Genomic DNA, 5,896 nt, shown 5'->3' on the forward strand with positions numbered 1-5,896 from the left:
CTTTATATTAATTGATTTGTAGAATCTCAATGCAAACATATGTACAAGATTTACTTGACATTAATTCTTTCTAGTAGTATGTGATATGGATACGGTATCTACCTATGATACTAATATCCTCTCTCTCGTTCTTAATTGCACTGCCACATCAGCATTTTGCATGCATGAAATGCATGATACTACCTATGAGACTCTCATTGTGGATAGTCTAAGAGATCAGCGGCACCACGTCAAAGTATGATCAAGCATGCCATCAAATTGGGAGTGTGTCGATGAAGATCCGGTGGCGCCCAAAATGAGGTAGAACTAGGGAAGCACTCTGTGAAGAAGAAGGTGGTGACGTTGAAGAGCTCTAGGGAAGCAACACAAGGAGGAGGACGGTGTGGTGGTGGTGCCGACATCTAGGGTGGCGGGTAGGGGGTGGAAGCGGCGATGGGCAGGGTTTGGAGGGGTGCGCACGGCTTCTTGATGTTTTGCCTCCTCTCCTCTCCCTATCCATATAAAGGGGGCCAGTTGGCCTAGGGAGGAGGAGTACAAACCGTGGACTCCTCTACCAAACAGACTTAAGGGGAAGTTGGAGTCCAAGTGGACTACTCTTTCCCTAGCCGACTTGAGGGGAGGAGTCGCAATCCATGTGGACTCCTCCCTTCCCCTTGTTTGGCTACCCTAGGAGGGCCCATTCGGACAGGCCCATGGTGCCCCTATGGAACTTTCCGAAACATTTCGCAAGTTTTTCGAGCCTTCCTAGACCTTCCATGATGTTACTATTGTATTCTGGAACGTTCCAAAAATGCCTAAAACCATTTGGAACAGTATCGGTCGTATTTCAGACACCTATGGAACATTTCAATACTTTAGGAACAAATTTCGAAGCCAATTCTTACTTATTCTTCATTCGCCCCTATGGGTTCAGATATGAGTTGACATGTCTAGATCACCTTTCACAACAATGATTGATGTCGAGCGCTTTATAACCGCATCTATCCCCACACATAATGATGGGGATACGCCTCAAGGGGGTGTGTCGCTAGTCCCACTCGCCATAGAGACGAAGGCCCAAGAAGGTTGCCAGTCGCCCAAGTGACTGGGTGACTGGGCCATGCGGCGACTGGGTGGTTGGGCCCCGTAGCGAATGGGCCACAACCCCTGGAGGAAGATCTGTGCGACTGGAGAAGGAGATTACTTGCAAGAGGGGTGGCGAATCCCGGATTAGTAGCAACCGATATGATTTGGAGTTATCTTCATGTAACCCTAGATCGGGAGTGCATATATAAACCCCCGAGCTAAATCCTAGAGGACACATCATCTGAGATCCAATCTCCCCCTCTGTAAGCTCTTGGCGTAGCTGCCGACAGAGCCCCCCATTGTAATTCTCCACTGAGCAATAAGATCTAGCAGGACGTAGGTCTTTTACTCTCCGGAGGGGCTGAACCTGGGTAAAACCTTGCGTCCCGTGCACCTCGACCCGCAGATGGCAGTGTTCCCTTGCCCCCGCATCAACGAAGTGCTGCCCCCTGTAGCACCTGAAGGAGATATGCCCAAGAGGGAATAATAAAAGTGATTATTATATATCTTTAAGTTTATGATAAATGTTTATATACCATGCTATAATTATATTAACCGAAACATTGATACATGTGTGATATGTAAACAACAAAGAGTCCCTAGTATGCCTCTTAACTAGCTCGTTGATTAATGGATGATCAGTTTCATAATCATGAACATTGGATGTTATTAATAACAAGGTTATATCATTGTATGAATGATGTAATGGACACACCCAATTAAGCGTAGCATAAGATCACGTCATTAAGTTATTTGCTATAAGCTTTCGATACATAGTTACCTAGTCCTTATGACCATGACACTACAAGAGAACCCCTCCTACAGCAACGGATATATCCGTATCTAAATGTCAATTTAGGCGTTGCTAGTGCCTCTACCAACAGATAAAAATGCGTTGCGTTTTTGGGTGTTGCTAGGGTATAATGCAACGCATATAGAGGCGTTGGTAACAGTTGCGTTGCAAAGGAGCAACGCATAAAATTTGAGGTTAGCAACCCTTGTATACGTTGTTGCTTACCCCACTCGACACTTCTATGCAATAATACAATTAATTAATATAATTAAATATCATCAAATCCATTTTTTATTTTTTGTATTCTTCTTGTCCACGATCGAACTTTTGATTATGCGCATACCATTCATGCAAATTTTAATAACGTATCAACCAGAAGTTAAAAATATACATCAAATATAAATCAAAAATTTATTAATTGAAATTTAGAAATACAATATGAGTTACATACATCAGCTTGATACAAAGTGAACATTAAGACAACTAGCTAGCCATAGGCTTGGTGGCAAAAAAAGTTCACACCTTAATCTAATACAAGAAATATAATAAATTCCTCTATTGTGCCTTCTGCCCCTTGGTCTGCATGTCACTCACACAATAGCCCTTCATTATATTTATCTCCTGCAACAGAAATTTAGGTATGTTCAGCACATACTTGTATGTAATGTTTTTTACCATTAGAAAAATAACTAAAGACAATTTTTAAGGCAAAAAACATATTATAGTTACATAATGTTATTTTAGCTACATAATCCAACCATCGACCAAGTAAATTATTAAACTACTCACTTGTGGCCCGTGAAATATCTCCAATCCTCCAGATGATCAACTCGCAATATTTCTTTGCCTGGACAATATAACTTTGGAGTGAACACAATAACTCTATCTAATAGCACCCAGCATAAAGATATTACCACAAAAAGTATTGCCCTGCTTTGGTAACAACGTATGATTGAGATAATTGGGTAGTTCACCACATGCCGAAGTGATAATACTCTTTTGGCCAGCTGGATTGACTTATTGAAAGAATGTGCAGTAACAACTTCATCTTATCAGCTATGCAAGTTGACATGCCTGAGAAGGAAATTGGTGCCATTATGAATGAGTTCATGGCTGGTTCAATCCTTGCAACTTATGTTTGGGCTTGAACGGTGGATGTTCAGCAGGCAAACCTTTTTTATTTGCCTAATTTTAACGTTATTTCAATGGTACCTATACATATAAACGAGCGATGATTTTATAACTCAGTTGAAATATATTTGCTGGGTAATACGGCTTAAGAAAGAAGTAAAGGTTTACTTATAGCACATGCCTAGTAGCTAGAGCATGATGATCGTACCTTCTTCTGCTACAAACTCCAATACGCTAGTGTGCAATCCATTTATTGGCACCTTTGTGCAGCTCATCTAGCATAGGATACTCAAAGCGCAGAGAAGTTATTAAATAAAAACTAAACAAGTAACGGATGCATATATTCTCTAAGAGTAATCCAAGTTGCCAACAAGCAGTAACTTAAGGACTACATGAATTCCAACAAAAACTCATGGAGGTTGTCAAACTGCAAACGAAATATCAATTGTTTGTTGCACACAGTTATGGTCTGCAGTCTACACATCTAGATCATGGGAACATAAGCAAGAAGCGTAGAGAAAGGACCTTTGTAGTGCACTGGTTCATACACACGACGTGCAAGAGATAGCAAAAGGTGCCTATATTACAACATAGCGACGAGTACTGCTTCTTGGTGGTGGAATGGTTAGCACGAGTCACCTGCTGAGAGAGCAAAGAAGCCACGTAAGTATGAGAAAGTGTGAAGAAATAAACCTATTCTTTGCCTCCGTAAAAGAAATATCAGGAAACAATCAAGCTGCATATATGACAAGGCCTTGTAGCACTAATAGTCTGCTTATTAATTAGGATTTGAATTGACAAACTTTTTTCCGTCCTCAATATAAGATCTTTGAACATACCAAAGGCAGGAGGAAAAAAAACCTTGTTAATTTATTTTTTCAACTTAAATCATGATTACCTATTGTTGAACAGGAAAGGGATCACAGGATCATTATAGCATAACAAGAAACATGCAGGCTGCACACATAAGGTATTCATTTAAATTGACTAAGTACAATTGAATCGATCTGAGATAGCAAGAAACCTCTAGTCCTTCGCACATGCATATCCCCTGAATACAATAGCTTCTTTCTGGCTTAAGTTTTTCAGATTCGAGTGAGATACCTGATAGGAAATATTGAATACAACATATTAGCTAAATTGGAAAGCAATTTGTAACTTGAACCACGTCTCTTTGGCACAAACATTGCAATGAAAACAAAAACACATAGTTCCACGTCTCCGTGTAGCTAGGTCCAAACACAAATATCCAGCGGGCTTTTGTTCGTCCAGTATGCGTGCAGGAGTAGGCCAAAAAATGTCTGCTTGCTACAAGACACAAACCTGAATCAATTGATTTGAGATTAGAATATAAAAGAAGAACAGCATCTGCTGCTGTAATTCCAGATCATAACCACTAGGAAACAGGTTAGTAATGGTTTTTTCTATGTATTTTAACATGGATATAATGACAGACTGTGTCTTGCAGAAGTCATCCAAAGTCAGGAGTGCTGCTTTAAACTGAACATCACTACAGATCCGTTTATCTGATAAGCAAAAGCAATTACTCTATTGTGGTTCAAATCTCAGAATACTACCGATCCACGACGCCCAGCCCTGATACGTATTACTTCATGTACGGCAGATTACATAAAACACCAACAGCATTACTAACCTGGGCGTTTGAGATGGCTAAGCCATAGCGGAGCGGTCAAGCCTGATGGCGTGAAGTCTCTCACACGGAATCATCTGTGGTGAGCGAGGCAGGACGGCAGCGATGCCTGGTGGCGACAACCGGCACTGTACAAACCCTAATACGTGGTGGAAGTTGTGTGCTGGTCGTCGGGTGTGCGTATTGTCCGCATGACTCCCGACACCGGCGCGGAATCGAATGGCTGCTAGTAGCACAGCCCTGTCACTACCTCCATGGGGAACATCACAAGGAGGGGCGGCTCGATCCGCCGCCCACAATTCCTGCAAGTCTGCAACGACGGCCGTTGGCTGCTTCCTCTCGAGACGCCGACGAGGGCAGCCATAAACGAGTTGCGCGTGGATGGGGATGACGTAGAGGGAGGAGGAGGAGCGGGGGAGGGGTGCGGCGGTGGAAGGCGGCGAGGACGAGATTGTGGATAGGGCTAGCAAGATCGGGATTACAGGGAAGGTCTTCGTAGGGGATGTCAGTAGATAAGGCAGAGATTTCCTCCAGTCATGGGCCCAACTACATAATATGAGTGAAATTTTTGGGTACGCGGCAACAGTTGCCGCTGCGGGATCCAAATTTTCATCGCACGCGCATTGTCTCCAAATCAATTTAATTAACAACCCGCTTGTTGAGGAACAGATGAAGAGGCAACACATACATGTGTATCTGCCATAAAATTGTACAACACATATATAAAGGGTTGTAGATTAGGTGTTGCTGTGGGGTGGATCTTCTTGTAGTGAGATCATATAAATCACTTATACCGGAAAGGTACTTTGATTACATCAAACGCCACTGCGTAAATGGGTGGTTATAAAGGTGGGATTAAGTATCCGGAAAGTATGAGTTGAGGCATATGGATCAACAGTGGGATTTGTCCATCCCGATGACGGATAGATATACTCTGGGCCCTCTCGGTGGAATGTCGTCTAATGTCTTGCAAGCATATGAATAAGTTCATAAGAGACCACATACCACGGTACGAGTAAAGAGTACTTGTCAGGAGACGAGGTTGAACAAGGTATAGAGTGATACCGATGATCAAACCTCGGACAAGTAAAATATCGCGTGACAAAGGAAATTGGTATCGTATGTGAATGGTTCATTCGATCACTAAAGTCATCGTTGAATATGTGGGAGCCATTATGGATCTCCAGATCCCGCTATTGGTTATTGGTCGGAGTGAGTACTCAAACCATGTCCGCATAGTTCGCGAACCGTAGGGT

General features: G+C 42.5%; 1 long non-coding RNA gene across 3 annotated transcripts; it reads right to left on the bottom strand.

Moving 5' to 3' along the window:
- Positions 1-2,237: 2,237 nt before the first annotated feature.
- On the bottom strand, positions 2,238-4,965 carry LOC124701844. 3 transcript variants are annotated; one of them, XR_007002245.1, is made up of 4 exons: positions 4,644-4,965; positions 3,198-4,515; positions 2,648-2,705; positions 2,238-2,479 (listed from the first exon to the last, which is right to left on the bottom strand). It is a non-coding gene; the product is annotated as an uncharacterized LOC124701844 (long non-coding RNA). The 3 variants fall into 3 exon arrangements; XR_007002244.1 differs by having other exon boundaries at positions 3,198-3,631; positions 4,014-4,965; XR_007002243.1 differs by having other exon boundaries at positions 3,198-4,965.
- Positions 4,966-5,896: the final 931 nt, after the last annotated feature.

Source organism: Lolium rigidum, chromosome 3 (genome assembly GCF_022539505.1).
Source record: "Lolium rigidum isolate FL_2022 chromosome 3, APGP_CSIRO_Lrig_0.1, whole genome shotgun sequence".
Taxonomy (NCBI): Eukaryota; Viridiplantae; Streptophyta; class Magnoliopsida; order Poales; family Poaceae; genus Lolium; species Lolium rigidum.